Source organism: Bombyx mori, chromosome 5 (genome assembly GCF_030269925.1).
Source record: "Bombyx mori chromosome 5, ASM3026992v2".
In the NCBI taxonomy this organism is placed as follows: Eukaryota; Metazoa; Arthropoda; class Insecta; order Lepidoptera; family Bombycidae; genus Bombyx; species Bombyx mori.
In genome coordinates, this window is record NC_085111.1 from 4,628,572 (window position 1) to 4,653,437 (window position 24,866).

The window sequence follows — 24,866 nt, forward strand, 5'->3', positions numbered from 1 at the left end:
AAAATGCATGCGAGGCCACTGTCGCTTTCGCGGGCTGATTGCATTACTTCTTGCTAAGGTGTCTATTACAGCACCGCATGGAAAGTCTCGATTGAAATTGTTATGACAATTCAACACGATTGAATTTGGAAATAGGTCTTTATTTGCAAGATAAATAGCATTTGCGTATTGTAAATAGCTGTTTAGTGTTGTTGCGATTGTTAAAAAACCTTAATCCGTGAGGAATCTTATCTTATACCTTTAAACGAGCAATTCTTGTATATAGGTATATAATCTGAATCTCGGAAACGGCTTCAACGATTTTCATAAAATTTTGTATACAGGGGATTTCAGGGGCAATAAATCGATCTAGCTACGATTTATGTTCAGAAAATGTTGTTTTATTCGTATTTTCAATGATCAACTCTTTCCAACATGTATTGGCGAATAATAATACTATTTTTCTTAATTGAGAGCAAGTAACCGCTTTAAAGACACAACAATATGGCGTTATAAAAAAAAAAAAACCGGTCATAATCTATGGATAGTTTAAGCTACGTTATCAACTCAGCTTTTATGATAATTGTCCTCATCGATTTGTGAGTCATAAGGTTGTTTTAAAATATTCAAATTGATTTAACATTTCAGCAACATTTGAAAGTTTATTTTAACAACGAAATAACATTTTGTTCATTTCTTTCGTTTGATCGGGTATCATAAACTTATATTCAAAAAAGAATTAATTCTGGTATATATATAAAAAAATATCTCGAACCAAATGAGTAATTGAGACCACTATTTCACTTAAAAGTTGAACAGAAAATGTATAGGTATTTACATTTAAGATAAACCACGTCAATATTAAAACAATGACAGATGCATTAAGAACGCAGCTTGCAAACTCTTAAACTTCATTGGATTGAAAAGAATTATTTTTACGAAATTAAATACGAATACGACGAACATATACTATAAAACAAATCAAACCTTACATTTTCGTAAATGCGGTCCAATTTTCAATGTCTAAATATTTAAAGGAAAACATTTCGGCTGATATTATTCTATACGATTACAATGTATTCCAGCTCAAGAGCATTTTGTTTCAGAAGAACAATCAGAAAATCCAATAAGCAGGAATTTAATATCCTGTTCATCGCATATAAGACCGCCCTAACAATACACAGATCGTTAACCTTATACATCCGTGATTGGATGTAACCACAAAATGAAATTGCTTACTTCTATCCCGACTAATCTACTCGCAAGCTATTTTATTTGAATAGATCAGGAATTCTTAAAATTAGACCATTAAATATCTCTCATATTTGTTTTATTCTACGAGTAATAAAAAAACATTTCGAATGTCTTGGCGCTAATATCTTGGCTCTAATATTCAAGCTAAAGCTACGACAATTTCAATATTTCATTCATTGTAGTGTGTTTTAGTCAAAAATATATTTTGATACGTTAAAGTAATAATACTGCGTAGTTTAAGCCTACCATTTTTTTCTTTTTTTTCTTTTTTTTTTATTGCTTAGATGGGTGGACGAGCTCACAGCCCACCTGGTGTTAAATGGTTACTGGAGCCCATAGACATCTACAACGTAAATGCGCCACCCACCTTGAGATATAAGTTCTAAGTTCTCAGTATAGTTACAACGGCTGCCCCACCCTTCGAACCGAAACGCATTACTGCTTCACGGCGGAAATAGGCGGGGTGGTGGTGCGAACTCCCAAGAGGTCCTACCACCAGTTTCTTTTAGCTGTTCTAGAGATCTACGTTATGTAAATACTTAAAAGAAAATTTTATATTCGTTGGTAAACATAATTACGACTCGATCGATATAACTTCCTTAAATCGCGCGATGGTCCAAATACATAAAAAAACACAGAAGGATTAAAGGCGACCGTGAAAAACGTGATAACCCGATAATTTCTTAACGTCGAACTTCGATTACGGTTTTGGCGGAAAACATACTGTCTTAATTTTCTAGCGACTCGATTTATAACCGACAAACGCTCAGGCGAGCTTCGGATAACATACTGAGAGCGAGGATCGACACTGCAACCTTAAATTTCAATGTAATTTTTATTACCAAAGCATACAAATATTGGTCGAGATACGCCAGGCGTCTTATTATATCGTATATATAATTTCACAATAACAAACACAGCTGAATCACAGACGCATTTATTAAACGTTCATTTCGTGACTCTCGCCTATAACTTAAGCCAAACAAATGTTAAGGGCGTTACACGCCGCTATCATTATGTTGGTTTGATGCAACTTGACCGCAAAACGCATTATTGAGGTCAATGCACCGCGGACGCAATCGCGCAGATGCATCTCCGTACTTACTACCGTCCAATGTATTGAGAAACGCTAGGTACTTGTTTTAACCAAATAAATACATTACTAAACACGTTAAGGTATATTAACAAAACACTAAACGTGTTGGTTTTTAGGTTTCTAAATACTTGAAGTCCTTCTCCTTGCTTGTAGGTAATTTTGAGAGTCTGCAAGATAGATACCAGTGGTCTATCCTACTTCTATCACAAAGCAATAATCTGTTACGACTTAAAGAATAGGACCGCCTGAGAATAGACACAATTGAGTCTTCAACCCCAAGTCTAGTTTTTTCCTACCTAAGCTAGTAACCTAGTAGGTTATGCCAGCGTAACCGGGCGAGTAAGTGAACTCACTCTAACCTGAGGACGTTGTTAACACTAGCTTTGGCTTTAGACCAGTGTTTTGCAAAATATATCACCGAATCGGAAACGCAACCCATTGAGATGATCCAGCGAGTAACTCAGTGGGCTGTGTCTGTAGATTCATTTTCTCGCCGAGCCCTCCGTCGCAAGCGACGGGTTTGACCAGAACGGTGACCGATGCTTGAAGTACTTACAAGCACCGATAGTGGATCGTGAAGATTCGAAATGATGTGTTTAGGGCGACGTCAACTGTTTACCATTCGGTCCGCAAGATCGGGTATGCGTGAACTCATCAACTCATCCAAAGCAATGAAAATTAGATGCATTTAACATTGAACACGTATTTTCAAGTACTTTTAAGTAGTGCGATATTTAAGAGAAACATTTATTTAATTAATATTTCTTTTCGCAAGCTACTGCCAACAAAACATTTTAAAACTATACATTGTTTGGCTCGTAACCTACTCGTAACGCCCAAACAGTGCGCCTGAAGAATGCAGATCATTCGTCACGAACTTGAACCTTGCTTTCAACAAATCAAGTTGACCATCAATCATAAGCACTCGTTCAACGTTCTTGTTAACATGATCCTATTCAAGTTTACTATAACAATAAACATTTCCATCACAAATCGTTAGTATCCATTGATTCGGGTCAATTGCGAAATGACCTTGCTTCGACTGACCGCAAGTGAACGAGCCGTCAAAGATGAATCGATTGTATTCATCGGAAAAAAAAAGGATATCGATTTTGGCAATATCGATTACTGTGATCGTAATGAGCATTAATCAACATTTTATATCTCAATACGTGACCTTACGAATGCCGTTAAATGAAGTGTGCACGTTCTGTTTATATTTGAAGGATTCTATTCTCCAACAATAGTTAGTATTGATGATTCAAATTATTGCAATGCACTCAATAGCTAATGCAAATTTAATATTTCATTATTATTTTTTATCTTATTAACATATTTCAGGCTTCCTGATTACAAAACCATGTTTCAAGACGTATGAAGACATTTTCAATGACATACAGGTATCAAAATGTCAATCGTTTATAATTCGGATGTTATTTGATCAATCGATCTTGTCATCGCGTTTGACGTTTTTTTTTAATACAAGACATTACAGACTTTCTTGATGTCGCAACTTTTGGGAGCGCAACACTGTTAAAGATTATCAGTCAGCAAGCTAGTGTTAGATGAAAGCATCAATCGTGGTCTCGCAGCGAGGTTTAAACCTCCTTATAGGATATAATAATACGTCATTGATTTTTTACCGATTCTTAAAGTTTAATTTTAATAGTAATAAAAAAAAAATCGTTCGGAAATCCAAAATTTATGAATTAGTCATAATTTTCATAACATTAAAATTTAATTTTAATATAAATAAAAAAACACATCGTTCGGAAATCGAAAATTTATGAATTAGTCATAATTTTCATAACATTAAAATATGTCCTCGAATTCTTGAATAGACGCAGAATGCGTGGTTGCAAAGATTAGGTAATACGGTCTGACCATAGAGATGTTCGTTGCGACACATAATGACGGACAAGGTCGAGGCTGGAGCGTTAAGGTCGACTCTGACCTCTGTCGAATCAAACTTTCTATTCTTTGTACTTATAACCGATGATTAATTCAATGAACAATGAAAATGGTTATCCAATGTCGATATAAAATTGATTTCCGACACTTAAGTACTATAATCGATAGTTATGGTATGGTATTTCCTAGTTGGATACTGTATAGTATACTATGGGATATTACATATGTATAGTGGGATATACAATAGTATCAAACTAGGCTAACGCTTAATTTTTTCTTCTTCGGATACTTTTACTATATTTATGTAAAACATCAAAAAAAAAAACAGTTTAAAAAAACTTAAAAAATACTCTCTTTTATAGAAAATCCAAGTAAATAGTAGAAAATATATTTTAATAAATTTGAATTAAGTGGGGTGCTTTTCAGGATATTATCAAAATAACCCTTCTACTGTTCATAAAATATTTATAACTATTGATACCATGCACCCCACGCTTTTTTTACAACAATTTTTTTTTTTCTTAGACTATTTTTAATTCAAATTTATTAAAATTGATTTTCTATTTTGAATTATGAAGCTAATAAAAGCGTATTAAAAACAGAAAGCATATAAATATGTATTTAAAACAAAGATCTCGTTAAATACCATCAGTAATATAACAAAAAAATCTTATTCTTATTGAAATTCATATGTGAGCGTTATTTAGTTTTACAAGATAACACAATCGATATTTTGTCGCGTCGTAATTTATATTGATTGTCAATCTAGCGTAAGGCGGTCTCGATCGGTCAACGTTTTCCTGCGCCAATGCACTCGGCCCGAGTGAAAGTGGTCTATTACCACAATCTAGTTATTAGGTGGCCTGATGTAATGGTCGATTCTTGTGCTTTTTGTTGACAGCTATTGTTACGACTGAGGTAAGTCCTGTAGTGATGTGATATACTGTACAGTCGTGATATAAATCGATTGCTTCAACGTCTATTTTGATTATGTTCTAACAGCTTTCATGACTTGTTCGATGATCAATACCAATTATAGTTTATGTGGCACTTACTCTCTAAGTACTAAGAACTCTCAGCATACGTCTCTTTCTAAGGTTGAAGTGAAGTTTATTTACCTGAAATAAATACAAATCGAAATTAGAAAACCATTTCATTAGTCTAATTTTTACTACGTATGTTATATTTAATTATCAGATTCATTGATCGTATAAGTTTAAGAATGAAATAAAAGGAACAAAAGAAGAAACCGAAAAGTTTCTTGGCCCCTTGTAAAAGATATACTACTGGAGATATAACACAACGAGGGAGGTTGAGGTCAGATAGGTTTGGATCAGACTTAATGACGATATTAATAAGACTTTCTTGTTTTTGTTGCTTTGGGTTGCTATGGGTCGTGAGGTCGTCCAATCATCTGAACGACCTCATGACCCATCTGGTTTTAAGTGGTACAACGCAGATACCGTCACCCATCTTGAGACATGAGTTCCAAGGTCTCACTTTTTACAGTTTATTTTGTTTACAATAGTTCGTTTTTAGAATTCTCTATAATGCATTTTTTCGCTCTACGAACAGAATACGTTCTCTTAAACATTTCCAAAAAATATATATAAAACAAATATAGATTTTAATCAAACGCCAAAAAAATTATCGATACTTAATCAGAGCACGTTGTACTTGTGTGTCTGCTGAAATTGCGATTGGAATTCAAACGCCCCTCGTTGACATAGTAACGGAATATTGCCAGTGCGAAATATATTGCACAACACGAATACATACGAGAGTTATATTTTATTAGGTGTATATTGAGTTTACCGACACTGTGGTTTTAAATTCCGAACTTAAATGAAACTCCTTGTTAGGTTTAGTTGTTGTATTAAAATTATTGTATGTTATCTATAGGTACTCGTATATTAAGTGTATAATCTATGGTAGTAACAGGGAATATTTCAGAATATGACTTTGCCAATAAAAAAACTGATTACATTAAAATTTTTAACTTTACGAGTATTCCTTTTATTCTTTATGGAAATACATTTATAATTGAGAATGAGATTTCCATTTCCATCATTTTAATGCAATAGGTCGCAAATCTATTATCGTAATTACATTATGAATAAAATAATAATTACTGTATTTAGTATACATACATACATGCACATTTAGGATCAATAACTGTGTATATATCAATAAACCAGAGTGTATCTCTTGAATATATTAAATAATCATGAGATGGAAGATTTAAAAATAAAGTGGGCGTTACGTACATTGATGGTTCATGAAAAAATACACGAAATGTGGGTTCCGATGAATTATTCAAAACTCCGCACAACGTTATTTAAACTTATATAGAATAAGAAACGGTTTTTGACTACGAATAAGCTGACACTTTAGATTGAGTTGGATGATATCGAAATCAATCAAATTCAAAATGATTCCTTATTTTAGTAGAACTTTTAATACGGAAATCTTTTAAAATCTTTTAAAGCCAATAATGCAGTTTCACAACTTAAAACAATCGGGAACAAACTCTGTGCTTGCTCTTTTCCAATATATTGTAAATATTTACTACATCGAAGTAAGAAGCTACGTGGAAGGACTACATTTTAAAAATCGTTTTTAGTAACCGAGTAAAACTAAAACTAGGACATGTTTTAGAAGTCGTCGTGGCCTAAATGATAAAGACGTCCGGTGCATTCTTGTTGAGAGATGCACCGGTGTTCGAATCCTAGGCGGGTACCAATTTTTCTAATGAAATACGTACTCAACAAATGTTCACGATTGACTTCCACGGTGAAGGAATAACATCGTGTAATAACAATCAAAATTATAATTTGCGTAATTACCGGTGGTAGAACCTCTTATGAGTCCGCGCAGTTAGGTACCACCACCCTGCCTATTTCTGCCGTGAAGCAGTAATGCGTTTCAGTTTGAAGGGCGGGGCAGCCATTGTAACTATACTGAGACCTTGGAACTTATATCTCAAGGTGGGTGGCGCATTTACCTTGTAGATGTCTATGGGCTTACGGTAACCATTTAACACTAGGTGGGCTGTGAGCTCGTCCAACCATCTAAGCAATAAATAAAAAAAAATACATACATATATGCAATAATATTTGTAACCCAGAACATGAAAAACTTAAGCGCGTCTATAGAAAACAATACTTAAAACATGTTGACCAATAAAACCTATCGTGGCTGACGTCAATGATTTATCTCTTTCATTCGTGGTCCGAAGACAGGCAGATGGATTGGCAGAACTAGATGTCATTGAGATAAGCGGCGATTGTTTACGACGAGGAGAACAATGGGCCGTACATTGTGATGTCTGCTGAAGAATGTCTGAGGAAGCAACGGTTGTACCACAGCCTTGGACGAATAGTGCATGAACGTATATCGTGATGTTTCGTTGTTTGCTGGAGATGGGTTCGAATTGAATTGCATTGTTACATATTTAACGACGGATACCGTCTTTTTTGCGATGAAGTTAGATAGATAACTCTCAAACAAATGCAGTTTATGCTGTCATCAAAAGATAAAGCTAGTTTTTTTTTTATTGCTTAAATGGTTGGACGAGCTCACAGCCCACCTGGTGTTATGTGGTTACTGGAGCCCATGGACATCTACAACGTAAATGCGCCACCCACCTTTAGATATAAGTTCTCAGATCTCAGTATAGTTTCAACGGCTGCCCCACTCTTCAAGCCGAAACGCATTACTACTTCACGGCAGAAATAGGCGGGGCGGTGGTATCTACCCGCGCGGAGTCACAAGAGGTCCTACCACCAGTAAAAATTGTGTGGGATATGAATAATCAATATTATAAGACACTTTTATTACTTGAATTCATTAAAAATTATGCACAAAAGCCGTGAGAAATCGATGCCGAACTTTAGCACTGCAGAAACATCTAAATAAATGAACATCAAAAATTTCAAATAATTTTATATGTTTCATTCTTTAACTAGGAAAGTGAAACTCTGTACCAATTCCGTTCTTTTCTACAACAAACTATATTAACAATACTGCGTTAGTTTTTGTTAGCGATTGCGAATTATATATAGGTATATCCCGCGCAGCCCTGCGTTGGCAAATTAAAATAGAATGCAATTTTGAAATCGGACAAGTACGCAATATCGCTTAGATAACTCCGTTGTTTTAGAATGAAATCTTTTTATTTGAAGAACAAAGTGCTTGTTTATTAAATTGAAAATTGATTTATTGCGGTCTGTAAGTGGAGCGTGAATTATTTAGATTTAGTTACAGCAGAGCAATCTACGTGTTTCAAGTTTTTTTTAATGCATTCTCTCAATGAAACTAAAAGACTAAATCATTATTATAATGAAAAACCATTGATTTCATAGTCAGTTCAGCCAGTCTTCCTAAATTTTACCCGGTCACCGTCCTCGAACCCGTCGCTTGCGACGAAGGGCTCGACGAGCGAATTAACCCATAGACACAGCCCACTGAGTTTCTCGCCGGATCTTCTCAGTGGGTCTCGTTTCCGATCCAGTGGTAGATTCTGCGAAGCACTGCTCTTGCTAGGGTCAGTGTTAGCATCACTCCGGTTTGAGCCCCGTGAGCTCACCTACTAGTTAAGGTTACGCTGAAATAGCCTCTCGAGGCTATCAGCTTAGGTAGGAAAAACAACTAAATTTTACCGATATACTTAGCGTTTGTTTTTAAGGACCAGCACCTACCTTCGCATCACAATGATTGACAGAATAGAAGAAGTCGGAATGATCCGTCTTTCACAATCAATATAAAATTGTCGACTCCTATAACAATATCAAGGCTTCCTTTTAGTTCTATTATTGTTTGTATGACCTTTCAACGGTTACTTTCAAAAATCTAGATCAAGAATAAACGAGAGTGTACGCGAGAATGTCACGTCCAATCATATTTGTTATATTTTGTAACCACTTGTAACCCTAATGTTCTGTGAAGTGTTACAATAAATAAAAAATTGCAATATAATTTTATTATTATATTTATATCTAGGCGTGTCTTGCGGTTATACTTACATGTTTATTTCATTTTATAGTTTTAAGAAATTTACAGTTAGAAAGATCTAGATACATAAAGTAACATACACTAAAGCCATTAACAAATTTCTTCAGATGGATTTAAAAAAAAAGCGAAAATGAAAATTAAAGTTTAGGTTGTTATTATTTTTAAAATAAAACATATTGGTGGATAATTCGTATATAAGAAATATATATATAATGTTCGAGAGAAATGAACATATGTGTACATATACAACATATAAACATAATATCTTATTTAACATATTTAAACACAAACCCATGAAAAAGATTGTATAGGAATGTATAGGATATGTGTAGGAATGTGAGACTTCATGATAAAAATTACCGTTTAGTACCTTAAGTGTAATTAAAGATTTCCAAGTTAATTTTTTTTTATAAAATATTATTAAACAAAAATATCCAGCTCTCGGATATATCACTGAAACATTAATTAATATTAGATACCAAGTGTTTTCAATGATTTCGTAACTCTTATTATAAAATTTACGGACCGTGTGAATTTATTTGTATCATTAAGGAAACTTTTCGGACCGTTTTACGCATTTTTATTTAGTGATTATAATTGTTTTTGTAATAAAAACAAGGACCATTTACTTGTTTATTTTTATTGTTTCCCGTTTAAAATGACTATGTGGAAACTTTGCAATGAATTTTATTGAATTGCATTTTTGAAAGTTAATTTTGCAACGTTCCTGCGCCGTGTTCAGATTGTAATGTCTTAACACTGCAATATATAACATAAAAAAGTAAGAAACGTTTTTCATTCACCTACATTCCAAGAAACCTAATATTCTACGAATTTTAAGACAGACAGGATGCATTCACCTCATGGACCTAAATAACCACCATCTTGTTTGTCTATTTCTGTCGCGAGCAATCGTGACTTCCGGCTTAAAGGATGAGACAGTAATTAAACAATTATGACTTCGACCTCATGTCTCAAAATGGCGGGCGATAGTTATGTTCTGATGTCTACAGACCTCGGATGAATCATGTAATGCAACAAAAAAAAAACTATAACTGGCCTAAACCTCTTACTTATAACTTTACTAGAAGTCGTGCACAAGTATCTTGACGTGACGATCGCAATCAAATAATTTCTCAATCGATCAGTTACTTTGTATTCATTAATCGTGATTAAAATATCTGTCTTTTTATTATTAAATAAAATCGGAATAGCGCTCTCCAACGATTCGTGTCGGCTAGTTACAGAACCTAACAAGTCAAGCGCTAAATGAGATCCTTATAAGATTTTAACATAAATTCCGCCGTGTCGGTAAGACTTTTTATACAGTCAAATTCAGAGTTCCCACTTCGTCGCATGTATAATAAAGTTGGCCGATTTGACATATTCGGTCTTGGCCGAACCGTGAGCGGAATCTAAGCTTTTGATTAAATCAGTATATCTAATGTGAGAAATTTTGCAACATAGTCGATTATAGAGACATTAAATAAAAAGTATTTGCACTAGTTAGTTAAAAATTAATCCTATTTTTACGACATAGGTGAGGTCACCTTTCTCTGGCTTATCTGGAGGGAAATGGTTACCGTAGTACGTAGATATCACAACATAAATGACACAAGCCGCTTTGAGATATTGTGTCAACGTCTCATTTGTATTATTCCATCCATCAAAGTGCATAACTATCAGAAGATCAGAAATATTGCCCGTAATGTACTTTTAGTTATGATAAGATCAGATAAATATGGTATATGTTCCAATTGTCTATCCGTGCTAGCAATATTCCCATCTAGCTTTCCTATCTAACTCTTCCTCTTCTTATATAATCTTATATACGCGTGGTAGGGAGTTAGTTCACATACTAAACCGAGCCATCTGACTAATCCTTCAAAAAAACCATGCATTTCGTTTCCATGTATAAAGGGGAATGCCCACTCTCCATAGTGTGCTAGGCCCAAGGTGGACATCAAATATTACTATAAAAATGGACTGATTCAAGTTCTTAAATGTATTAGATATCTAAAAAATATATTGAAATTGACGCCATTATTATAAAAAATATAATAAAAATAAAAAACTCGTTTTGAGGTTAATTTTCTATATAAATACCTCAAGAACTTTTCTTTTTTTAATGTTTAAGATGTTCCTAATGTATTTTTATCCAATTGTAGTTATTAGGGTATAATAAACACACATACTTCTTTAAATATCTATATTATTCTATTTTTTCTTCATCTTCATACACAATTAGTAAATCATCTAAAAATAGCACAGGAGAGCATATACACGGTTTTAAATCTCGGTGAGGTTAAAACCACAATTCACACAATGGTTTTCAGCCGTAGTATGAAACGTTATTGATAATAGCAAAATAAATCGAAGAAAAATCAAAACACATCCATTTTGAACGCAAGCACAAGCAGCAAGCGAAGTCTCAGTCAGTCAGATTAAAATCAGTGTTGTCAGTATAAAGAAAAATAATTACATGAAATTCATATATCGATCATTTTTTTAAATAACCGATATTGGATTTATTTCTTAATCTTTTTTTTACGAGTACACATTATATTTTATTTTTAATGTTTTTGTTTTAGTTGTACATATTTAAATAACAATACAAGTTAAGTTTTTTTTTATTGCTTAAATGGGTGGACGATCTCACAGCCACCCAGGTGTTAAGTGGTTACTGGAGCCCACAAACATCTACAACGTAAATGCGCACCCCACCTTGAGATATAAGTTCTAAGGTCTCAAGTATAGTAACAAGTTAAAGTCCAATGGGTATGTCTTTGATGTTATTTTATGTGCTTAAAATCGATTAAAATCGATTGATTAATGATAATATTTAAAATGATTTATTTATTTTTTATATATGTACTTAAAATGTTTACTTAATACGTAAAAGGTTTTGAAGCTGGCAATATTTTTCCCGCAAAAATAAAATTCTTGTTTTTTTCAATAGAGTTACTTTTTTTAAACTACTTATTGTAAACTGTAGTCGCGCTTATTTGGAAGAAAGTAAATGCATATTTATTTATGACAAAATTAATGCACTAAGTATTTTTTCTCTAATCTATTGTCCGCTTTGGGCCTGAAATGGGCCGTCCCCTTTATCATAGGGCGTGGGTTATTGCGAAAAAAACAAAAAAAATACATACAAGGCCATTTAAAATCCAAAGTATAATAATTTTATAATAGGTCTACGGCAAGAAACACGTTATCTGGACAACTGCGAAATGTATAAGAATCGTTTAGAAGGAAAAAGTTAGAATTGATTGTGGCAAAAACTTAATTTTTAATAGTAATCGGGCATATTTAACTATCGCACCAGTAGATAATATCATCCCACTTAATTTTGCAACGAATCATTCCTGAACTGCTATATAATTATTATTTTTTTATTGCTTAGATGGGTTGACGAGCTCACAGCCCACCCGGTGTTAAGTGGTTACTGAAGCCCATAGACATCTACAACGTAAATGCGGCACCCACCTTGAGATATAAGTTCTAAGTCTCAAGTATAGTTATGTTGCGCTAATGGAACTGGGAATACAACACAGCCTACGGCCCCAATATCATAAGGCCATAAGTGATAACGCTATCTATATTAATTGAAAAAGGCGTGTCGTTAAAATACAGATGAATATTCTCCATTATGACCACCATAAACTTGAATCATGAAACGGATACGAGATGTCATAATATTACACAATACGACAAGGTCAATGTCGCTGGGCCGGCTCCGTGGAAGGTGAAAGCAGTTTACATCACCAACGTAAAGTGCGACGTCCGATCGAGATTCAATCATTACGCAAACTCTCCGTTTGGTGAGGTTACGCGTGGACTTGAACTCATTGCTGCTACTAGTTATCTCTTTAATTTGGTCGTTACTGCTAATACTGGCAGAGGAGGTTGCAGCTCATTTGATGAAGAGGGATCGTCCATGGATAATAGCAAATTTATGAGCACAACCGCGTTACTGCGTGCAGTAGTTATAGTATTAATTGTATTATTGAAAAGTTTTTAGCTATCTATCGCAATACTTTAGCATTTTTATTAGACGATGGCAATAAAACCTCACCTAATTTCAGCTTAGAGGAACCTGGACGAGAGTAGTCTGTCTTTTCTGTCTTACATTAGTAAGGTAGCCAATTTACCAATGCTTATCTCGGGGTAGATGGAGACATTTACTTTGTGTTCTTTATAAGAGCGGAGTCTTCAAAACAAAAGCACTCAAAACAAAATTAGGCTGAGTTTGCCTCTAATACAAAAACTTAAGCCGATACTGGTTGAACAACTCTAGTGCGCTTGTAACAGACTTAAAGCTGTCACCTATGTGCCCTTGAACACTATATTTGCGTTGCGCAACACGATGAATTTACAGAGAATTTTTTTTTGGTACTATCCTCGTTACTCTCTTCCGCCATTGTATTTTCACACATCGCTGTACCACAGAGGCAACTACACAAAAACAAATTTAAAGAGAATGTCCAGGCTACCCGAGGGAATAGGTTGGAGCCCACAAAGAAAATGATTAAAAAAATACTTAGATTCCGTTTTCTCACCCCGCAAAACAAAAGTTACATGGTTATTTACTTTTACTTTATTATCACAGATTTCGCCAAGGCTATATATACTACTAGCGACCCGCCCTCGCTTCGCTTCGGAAACATTAAAACACTCATGAAACCAAAAAAAAAATTAAAAAAAAATTAAAAAAAGTAGCCTATGTTCATCAGGGACAATGTCGGCTTCTAAAGGAAAAAGAATTTTTCAAATCGGTCCAGTAGTTTCGGAGCCTATTCGAAACAAACAAACAAACAAATCTTTCCTCTTTATAATATTAGTATAGAAGTATAGATAGACATATAATATTAAAGACAAACAATATTAATCTATTTTCAATTTGACCACAGACTTTGAACAACAACAAAAGGTTGACAGTCAAATTGTGTTGGGTAAATTTTTTATTTATTTAATATACTTTTTATGCATAATTAAAAAAAATATTAACATTCTGCACTCCTGCTTTATATTCTCTATAAGTGTGGGAAATTTCATACTCCTCCATGCGCGCAATTTTCGTAAAAGGTTCATAGTAATATATAGTAGATAGGTATATAGTAAATAAGTATATAGATATAAAGCATACATAAGTACATAAATATGTCTCTGGTACCCATAAACAAAGGGAGTCCTAAATTGAGGCCAAATGAGCGTGTGTAATTTGTTCCCATTTATTATTATTATTATCTATCATATCAATAATAATACTAGCAGATACGAGACATTTTTTTATTCAGAGGTAGCGTTGATTAAAAAATGAATAGTGGAAACTTTTCGTTATTAAGGAAACAATTGTTAGGAAACGAAAAATCACCCGATATTTACATTGTCTGCTATCAAACTATTTCACAATAATTAACCACAGTTTACCGGTCGTTAAGGGTAATTTACCTTGTTATATTACACAAGTAGAAATCGTTTGTTTTGATTTTTGTGATATTAGAACAAAAACACGTACATTGCAATCACTAGCGAGGTCGTGTCTCATTTAAGTAATGAGATATAGCAGCTATATCCATTTTATTGGATTTTTAAAGCGAATTATGTTTCGACACTAATACAAAAAAGCTTAATGCAGCCTATAATTCTAATGATTTAATTATTCAATTATCACTACTGGTTCTGCGGCCATTAAGCCTAGAAATTCCGACCACATTAAAAAGTCTTAATAATAGCAACTTATAATTTAGTTTTAGTGTTATGCCCTAACACTTTTGTATGTCCAAGGCTATTGAAGCCTAAAGGATTAGACGCCCGGTGTACTCGATCGAGAAATGCGACTGTGTCAAGGTCTAAGTCCCACTGACAGGTCACTCACGTCTCTAGAGAAAAACGTACCTAACGTGAGAAAGCGGCACTCATGTCTATCAGCCCCCCTTACTACTAAAGTAACAGAGGTGATCTCGTTCATTCATCTAGTGCAACAAAATTGAGGTGAAAATGTATATATAAGTATACATATCTGGTTCCCATAACACATGGGATCCTAATTTGTAGCCGAATAACCGTTTCTTTTTATTATTTTTGTAAATCATAGTATTATCAGCAAGGTGGACCTGTTAGAGACGGTATTGTAGACTGTATCAACTATTAGTACCGAATCATAGTCTAGTATTGCCGCTTCAAATGGAGAATTTTCTTTATTTAATAACCGAGTATATACTTTTTTTTTCATATCTAATCGCTGGTAGCCTAAGGAGCTATTCTAGCAACGTTCAGATGAGTAGCTGAACGCAAGCTCATAGGTTCTCATTCTTAGAATTTGCTATCACTAGCCCTAGCAAGAGCAATGCTTCCCTGAGTCTACCACCGGGTCGGAATCGCCACTCATTGAGAAGACCCGGCGAGAAACCCAGTGGGTTATAAACTAATATAATATACTGTATTGATATGATTGTTGATCTAATCTAATCCTGACTGTTACCACAAGGTCTCAAAATATGGGACAAAATCGTGTATTGAAACCGATAAAAGCGTATGTAATATGTGTATATAAATTTTAATGATATCAAAATGTACCATACTCCAGTTAAGCGAACAACCTGATCTGATTGCAAGTGAGCGGAGTAGTTGGCCTCGATTTGACCGCGCCTAACAAGGGCTGCAGTAGCTACGCGGAAATAGCCAATGGAATTATAAAGAATAACTAGAAATAAGAGCACCTAAATTTTTCCACCTTCATTGAGTTGGGCGTGTTGCCAGCCCGTAGCTATTTGCCTATTTCGAGGGTAACGTAGTTAGCTTTCCAGCTTAAGGGTTCGAATAACGGTTATACAGTACAATGGAGTCTTCGACCTGAATTATCCGATAGTAGATTCTGCGAAGCATTGCTCTTGTTAGCCCTAGTCTTAGCCAATTCTCACATGTTGAGCCTGTGAGCTCACCAATCCCTTCGCGCCTAGTGGTATAGCTCCTTAGGCTACCAGCGAATAGGTGGAAAAAAACCGTCGCACTTGATCAGCCAAAGGCTTGTCTTCTTAACATTCGTAATAAAAAAAGTTACACGTCACTCATGTAAAGAAATTTATTTATGACGACAGTCTGCCAACATTGGCGAACGCACGTCACAAAAAGTCTATGAACCAGTCGGCGCGATAAATCCGCAATCGTCATTGTAAACTGTAAGTGTCTGTAAGTGAAAGGCGAGGGTTGAACGAAACTGGTTCATGACCTTCGCGTGTAAAACCCCGATTTCCGCGTTCACGTCGTCGTCGTCGAGACGTTTTGTTCTCAATCGATTAAAAAACGTAAATTACAGAGTACTTACTGTATGTCAATAATTGCCGTTGGAAAAGAACTAGCGGCTAACTGGTTATACGGCTTCGTTTAAATTTTTAATATCATTAGCATCTTTGTGATTTTTAAATAATAAAAACTACTGGTTCATCCAGTAATCTTATGAGTTAGATTTTACATCTATACTAATATTATAAAGAGAAAAGATTAGTTTGTTTGTTTGTATTGAATAGGCTCCGAAGCTACTGAACTGATTTGAAAAATTATTTCACTGTTTGGAAGCTACGCTATGCCCGAGTGACATAGGCTGTATTCTTTTTAAAAAAAAATTAGGGTTCCTTACTCAAACTCAAATAATATAGCTCAGGGTGTAAAAAAAATACCTAAAATATCCTTTACATCGTTTGCCCTGCGAAAACTATTGATGATAGAATAAAATAATGTACTATGTTATTTACAAAAAGGGTCGCGACAGCATATGTCTAACTATTATACTTATGTCGCAATGAGTGTTCTTTTATTTAAAAATAAAACAACGTCGTTGAAACTTTTGTTAAAGACCCGAACGGAGCCGTAGCGGACCGCTAGTAAATCATATTTTTGATACTGTACTATTGTTTTTGAGAACGTATTTGCAGATTTATTACAAAATGATCTTTGTCTTATATAATCAATGTAATTTATAAGAAACAAAAACATTGAGCTGTGATATTTCATTGACACGTCAGCTGGCAATGTCGACATTTCTTAAGTAGGACGTATTCTGTGAGCGCGCCCTTGCAACAGTCGGCCTTTCGACGTGACGTTGAATCAGCGTCACTTACATACTAATTTATTTAATCCATTAACTGCATTCTTATTACAATGCCTTAAAATCGTAATTTACTGAATGTGTCTTCAGAATAGTTTAACGATCAAAAAAAAACGTGACTCTGTGCATACTTCAGATCTACTCCCGTGACATTAACAAACTGTTCAATTAATTAGTTTGATCCTTGAGCTATTATTAACTATTTAATTTAGGTTACCATTCAACAACCCATTTCGTTATTATTTTTTCGAGCACTGTCGTAATATTATAAAGTAAACTAGCTTTTGCCCGCGACTCCGTCCGCGTGGAATAGTTACTTTGGCATAAATTTTACTCCCACTTCATTTACGTAGAAAGTGAAAATATTTTTGAATTATAGAATGTTAAGGAGCTATTTAAACCCCTATTTTGAAACATTATTTATTGGTGATTCACTTGTATTAGCCTTACCGTGATATTATATAGCCTTCCTCAATAAATGGGTTATCTAACACTGAAAGAATTTTTCAAATCGGACCAGCAGTTCCTGAGATTAGCGCGTTCAAACAAACAAACTCTTCAGCTTTATAATATTAGTATAGATAGAAGTCTCAGATAATCGTCTTCTTACTACATATTGGGTTCGTTCATAGGACTTTTGCTAGAGCTCAATTTAGTCGCGCACGATTCATCAAAATATACGTACTGCAGTTACACAATTTATCTCCAGCGTTTGTATAACGTCTTGTAAAAGATCTAGTTTGTCAACGGGTATTACCGACCGACCTTAGTACATGTAGTAGGCGTTCGCAATCTTTCATCCGCATCGAAGATCATGTCAGATCAATTTTTTAAATAAACAAAGACGCCGGTGCAAGGCCAAAGCGTCCGCCCTGGCTTCCGGCGACATAATCTTGATACTTTTCGATTGCCCGTAAAACACGACTACGTGACCTCGTAATGTGGTTTAGAACGTTCACATCGGAAGTTAACCCTTTTAACGCTGATCTTATTTTTACATAATTTGCAGAAATTAATAAAGGATTTAAAAAAATTACCTTATAAACATTAAATTAAAAAAAAACGTAAATTTACAGCAATATAACTTAAATCGATATTTATAAATGCTATTAAATTATTAAAAACGTTATGCATGCGCGCTTTGAGGTACATCCGTACGGGTCGATACCTAATACCTTCATGCATACTTAAAAATCTGCGCAATAGTCGGTATTTCGACGCTCCGCACTTTGTTAATAGAAAGTCGATCTATCGACGGTTCGAACTCAAAGGGTTAACTGCCGAGAAACTAAGTTTTAAATGTCGCACAAAAAGTTTCTGTTGTAATACTACAACGAACCAGTTACGTAGCGATCGTCTTTGTTACGTCAAACATTCCTTGGACAGTTCGATTTTATTGTCTTATTATGTTTTTTTTTATGTTAGAGGCTGCCGACTATCGTAATGAGATCCGGTTTTAACGATCGCCGAACACCTGTCTCGAAGTCTTCCGCCTTACGAATTGTACGATAACACGTTAGCAACTACTTTGCAATTCCTCAAATTAATTATGTAAATTTGAATACGTGCATTTCAAATTTCGTCTCTGGGCACAAAATGATTATAATATGAAATATGAAATGAGCAGCGTGAGGGCCATAAATACATTTCCTATTAAATTGCCGGGAGGCCCGGCAACACCTCATAAAAATAAACAATCAGGGTCCAATTCAGGAAGTGTTAATTTTACGGGTAATTTTTTTTTAAAATAAATCTTGCAAAAATTTTAATGAATGGTACAATTTTGGTTTGTGTTTCTTTGAACATACCATACACTCCAACTAACGCCGCTGTCGATAATATATTTAAATAAGAACAATGCGTACATTAAAACATCTCGGACCTGCAATTGCTAGCAAAAATCAACTGACACTCATAATAATAATATATTCTTGGCGTAAGCATTTATATTATTGCTAACTACTCAATATAATTCTCTAGTACTGAACATATATTTTATGTTAAGCTGGGGTAAAACGAAGAAATTCCGATTTTTGGGACAAACAGTTTAGTGATTTATGACAACATCATAATTATGCATTAAGTTGCAAAATAAATCCGATATAAATGAAAAATAATAGCAAAGAATGTACGTTACCGTTTTGATATATTTTTGTCGCTCACAATCCAACTATATACTGTATTTGACACTTTTTATAAATCTAAATGATTTTTAAAATAATTTAAAAATAAATTACAGATCTGTCATCAAATTAACATATACGCGAAATAAAGCGCAAATAATATCATATTATATAATCAATTGAATTCAAATATAATCTACAAAATTTCAAGTACGTCTCTGTCATTAACCAAAACGTTGTTATTTCAAAACCAAATGCCTGGCATTATCGACAAGATGCAATTACATTTCATTAAAACTTTATTGCGTTCTTGTATCGATTGATAGTCGAATAGATTTGTTGTGTGGCTCCCCCATTTGGAGGATACTTCTTAATGGAACGATACGTAAATTTTAATTTAAAGTTGGAATGACTAGTTATAATTTATGATAATAATATAGAATCTGTAAGCCTTGACACCCTTAATTCTGAAGAATATTCTCAATTATAAATTTACTAATTTCCAGTTTTTTTTTTTATTGCTTAGATGGGTGGACGAGCTCACAGCCCACCTGGTGTTAAGTGGTTACTGGAGCCCATAGACATCCACAACGTAAATGCGCCACCCACCTTGAGATATAAGTTCTAAGGTCTCAGTATAGTTACAACGGCTGCCCCACCCTTCAAACCGAAACGCATTACTGCTTCACGGCAGAAATAGGCAGGGCGATGGTACCCACCCGCGCGGACTCACAAGAGGTCCTACCACCAGTAATTACGCAAATTATAATTTTGCGGGTTTGATTTTTATTACACGATGTTATTCCTTCACCGTCAAAGTCAATTGTGAGCATTTGTTGAGTACGTATTTCATTAGAAAAGTTGGTACCCGCCTGAGATTCGAACATCGGTGCATCGCTCAACACGAATGCAGCGAACGTCTTATCCGTTAGGCCACGACGACTTAAATCTATCTAAATCTATCTCAATAAAACTAGTTCAAATGTTTTTAAATTACAGATTTTATTTAATATTGAAACTCTTTTACTCTATAAAGCTACAGCGTATATTGCTGACTCATAATGGGAGAACGGGAAGACTTGCATTCGAGAATTCTGATCATACTAGGCTGGGCTTCGCAAGATTTGTCCTTGTGGCGAACCTTAGCGGAGATCTATGCAGTGGACGTCTGAGAGCTAATGATAATGAAGTCACACTATTAGAATATGATTATAGTTTTACTGCATAGAAATGAACAAAGAATTTCCACAAGCGTATTGAATAGCCACAAGAACCTCAGATTACAGGGATGACCACCAAATTGATATCTTTTTAGTGCAGGAGACCCTACTTAAGCCCGCGCGCCGTGACCCTAAAATCGCGAACTATAACATGGTCAGGAACGACAGGCTCTCTGCCCGTGGTGGTGGTACCGTCATTTACTATAGAAGAGCCCTGCATTGCGTCCCGCTCGATCCTCCCGCGCTCGCTAATATCGAAGCATCAGTGTGCCGAATCTCACTGACGGGACACGCGCCGATCGTTATCGCGTCCGTTTATCTTCCACCGGATAAGATCGTTCTAAGCAGTGATATCGAGGCGCTGCTCGGTATGGGGAGCTCTGTCATTCTGGCGGGCGACCTAAATTGTAAACACATCAGGTGGAACTCACACACCACAACCCCGAATGGCAGGCGGCTTGACGCGTTAGTCGATGATCTCGCCTTCGATATCGTCGCTCCGCTAACCCCGACTCACTACCCGCTAAATATCGCGCATCGCCCGGATATACTCGACATAGCGTTATTAAAAAACGTAACTCTGCGCTTACACTCGATCGAAGTAGTTTCAGAGTTAGATTCAGACCACCGTCCCGTCGTTATGAAGCTCGGTCGCGCTCCCGATTCCGTTCCCGTCACGAGGACTGTGGTGGATTGGCACACGCTGGGCATCAGCCTGGCTGAATCTGATCCACCATCGCTCCCGTTTAACCCGGACTCTATCCCGTCTCCTCAGGATACCGCTGAAGCCATAGACATCTTAACGTCACACATCACCTCGACATTAGATAGGTCATCGAAACAAGTTGTAGCGGAGGACTTCCTTCACCGCTTCAAATTGTCCGACGATATTAGGGAACTTCTTAGAGCTAAGAACGCCTCGATACGCGCCTACGACAGGTATCCTACCGCGGAAAATCGTATTCGAATGCGTGCCCTACAACGCGACGTAAAGTCTCGCATCGCCGAAGTCCGAGATGCCAGATGGTCTGATTTCTTAGAAGGACTCGCGCCCTCCCAAAGGTCTTACTACCGCTTAGCTCGTACTCTCAAATCGGATACGGTAGTAACTATGCCCCCCCTCGTAGGCCCCTCAGGCCGACTCGCGGCGTTCGATGATGACGAAAAAGCAGAGCTGCTGGCCGATACATTGCAAACCCAGTGCACGCCCAGCACTCAATCCGTGGACCCTGTTCATGTAGAATTAGTAGACAGTGAGGTAGAACGCAGAGCCTCCTTGCCACCCTCTGATGCGTTACCACCCGTCACCCCGATGGAAGTTAAAGACTTGATCAAAGACCTACGTCCTCGCAAGGCTCCCGGTTCCGACGGTATATCCAACCGCGTTATTAAACTTCTACCCGTCCAACTCATCGTGATGTTGGCATCTATTTTCAATGCCGCTATGGCGAACTGTATCTTTCCCGCGGTGTGGAAAGAAGCGGACGTTATCGGCATACATAAACCCGGTAAACCAAAAAATGATCCGACGAGCTACCGCCCGATTAGCCTCCTCATGTCTCTAGGCAAACTGTATGAGCGTCTGCTCTACAAACGCCTCAGAGACTTCGTCTCATCCAAGGGCATTCTTATCGATGAACAATTCGGATTCCGTACAAATCACTCATGCGTTCAACAGGTGCACCGCCTCACGGAGCACATTCTTGTGGGGCTTAATCGACCAAAACCGTTATACACGGGAGCTCTCTTCTTCGACGTCGCAAAAGCGTTCGACAAAGTCTGGCACAATGGTTTGATTCTCAAACTATTCAACATGGGCGTGCCGGATAGTCTCGTGCTCATCATACGGGACTTCTTGTCGAACCGCTCTTTTCGATATCGAGTCGAGGGAACCCGCTCCTCCCCACGACCTCTCACAGCTGGAGTCCCGCAAGGCTCTGTCCTCTCACCCCTCCTATTTAGCTTATTCGTCAACGATATTCCCCGGTCGCCGCCGACCCATTTAGCTTTATTCGCCGACGACACGACTGTTTACTATTCTAGTAGAAATAAGTCCCTAATCGCGAAGAAGCTTCAGAGCGCAGCCCTAGCCCTAGGACAGTGGTTCCGAAAATGGCGCATAGACATCAACCCAGCGAAAAGTACTGCGGTGCTATTTCAGAGGGGAAGCTCCACACGGATTTCCTCCCGGATTAGGAGGAGGAATCTCACACCCCCGATTACTCTCTTTAGACAACCCATACCCTGGGCCAGGAAGGTCAAGTACCTGGGCGTTACCCTGGATGCATCGATGACATTCCGCCCGCATATAAAATCAGTCCGTGACCGTGCCGCGTTTATTCTCGGTAGACTCTACCCCATGATCTGTAAGCGGAGTAAAATGTCCCTTCGGAACAAGGTGACACTTTACAAAACTTGCATAAGGCCCGTCATGACTTACGCGAGTGTGGTGTTCGCTCACGCGGCCCGCACACACATAGACACCCTCCAATCCCTACAATCCCGCTTTTGCAGGTTAGCTGTCGGGGCTCCGTGGTTCGTGAGGAACGTTGACCTACACGACGACCTGGGCCTCGAATCAATTCGGAAATACATGAAGTCAGCGTCGGAACGATACTTCGATAAGGCTATGCGTCATGATAATCGCCTTATCGTTGCCGCCGCTGACTACTCCCCGAATCCTGATCATGCAGGAGCCAGTCACCGTCGACGCCCTAGACACGTCCTTACGGATCCATCAGATCCAATAACCTTTGCATTAGATGCCTTCAGCTCTAATACTAGGGGCAGGCTTAGGGACCCCGGTAACCGTACTCGTCGAACTCGACAAAGAGGTCGACGTGCAACCTAACCCATGCATCAGCCCGCTGAGTTTCTCGCCGGATCTTCTCAGCGGGTCGCGATTCCGATCCGGTAGTAGATTCATTCGCGAAACAATTGCTCTTGAGTTGTTAGGTCTCCTTCGGAGGCGCTCGGGCAGTTGTTAGCAAATCCCACCCCTCTTGGCTGAGCCTTTGCTCGCCCACCTGTCCTGGTGAAACTGGAAAGGCCTTCGGGCCACCAGTAAACTTTCAATCATAAAAAAAAAAAAAAAAAAAATAAAAAAAAAAAAAAAAAAAATTACAGGGAGCCACCGCCTCAGATCTCACCACGGAAGAGTGATATCGAGAAACAGCATTGAAACCACATTCCGTGAACGCGTCGCGGAAAGCGGAGTAAACGCGAATATGATTATCCGTGTTTATAAACAGGCACTAGATGTGATAACCAAATAGATAAAAAATATTTCTACGATAAACATTTTACTTCTTACTACTAATTATTAATACGCTTTTAATCATAATAGTGTATACAGATTAGATTGAAATCAGTAATTAAAATATATTTTGAATACCGCTCCAAATTGAAAGACGGCACGAAAAAGGAAAAGGTAATAATTTTTTATTAAAATGATTACACCATTGCAAAGATTTTAAACCATATTGCGCGTCAAGTAATCGATGACCACAATTTTTTTTATGACTTAGAGCTTACTGGTTAGATGAGTACCCCGGAGGCCTTTTCAGTTTCACAAGAACAGGTGGGCGTGTGACCACAAAAAATATCAAATAGCACGAGCATGTACTCATATATTAAAACAATTACTTAGAATTGAAGACATTTCTAGGTGTTACACTTCAGTGTCCCTTACATATATAATTAAAAATGAAGACGAGCTCAAGCATGCGTGGAAATGCGGAAAAGTCTAGATGAAACAAAATTGCACTCGCACCGAACTAACTGATCGGTTGTTTTACAATAATATTATATTAGTTCCGTTAAAACTTGGATTGATTGAAATCTCATAATAAACTGTGAAAGAGAAAACTATTATTAGTATTTATACGATCTCCCCTAATCGCATTAAATTTTAATCGCCTTGAATTTCTAATTCGAATACACTTGAACGCACGAAAACATCGGAAACTGATAATATTTTTTTTTGTTTTTTATTGCTTAGATGAGTGGACGAGCTCACAGCCCACCTGGTGTTGAGTGGTTACTGGAGCTCATAGACATCCACAACGTAAATGCGCCACCCACCTTGAGATATAAGTTCTAAGGTCTCAAGTAAGTTACAACGGCTGCCCCACCCTTCAAACCGAAACGCATTACTGCTT

At 36.7% G+C, this 24,866-nt stretch overlaps 1 protein-coding gene across 5 annotated transcripts in view; it reads right to left on the reverse strand.

Annotated features, from left to right (window-relative positions):
- Positions 1-24,866, reverse strand: part of LOC101740429 (uncharacterized) — a 129,361-nt gene that overhangs the window by 48,339 nt on the left and 56,156 nt on the right. Inside the window, exon 1 of one of the 5 annotated variants that reach the window (XM_062668563.1) lies at positions 5,296-5,336. The exons of the other annotated variants lie outside the window; for them this stretch is intronic. The gene's annotated coding sequence lies outside the window, so the exon portion shown is untranslated. Of the gene's footprint in view, positions 1-5,295; positions 5,337-24,866 lie in introns of those variants that run through there. 5 annotated transcript variants of the gene reach the window in all.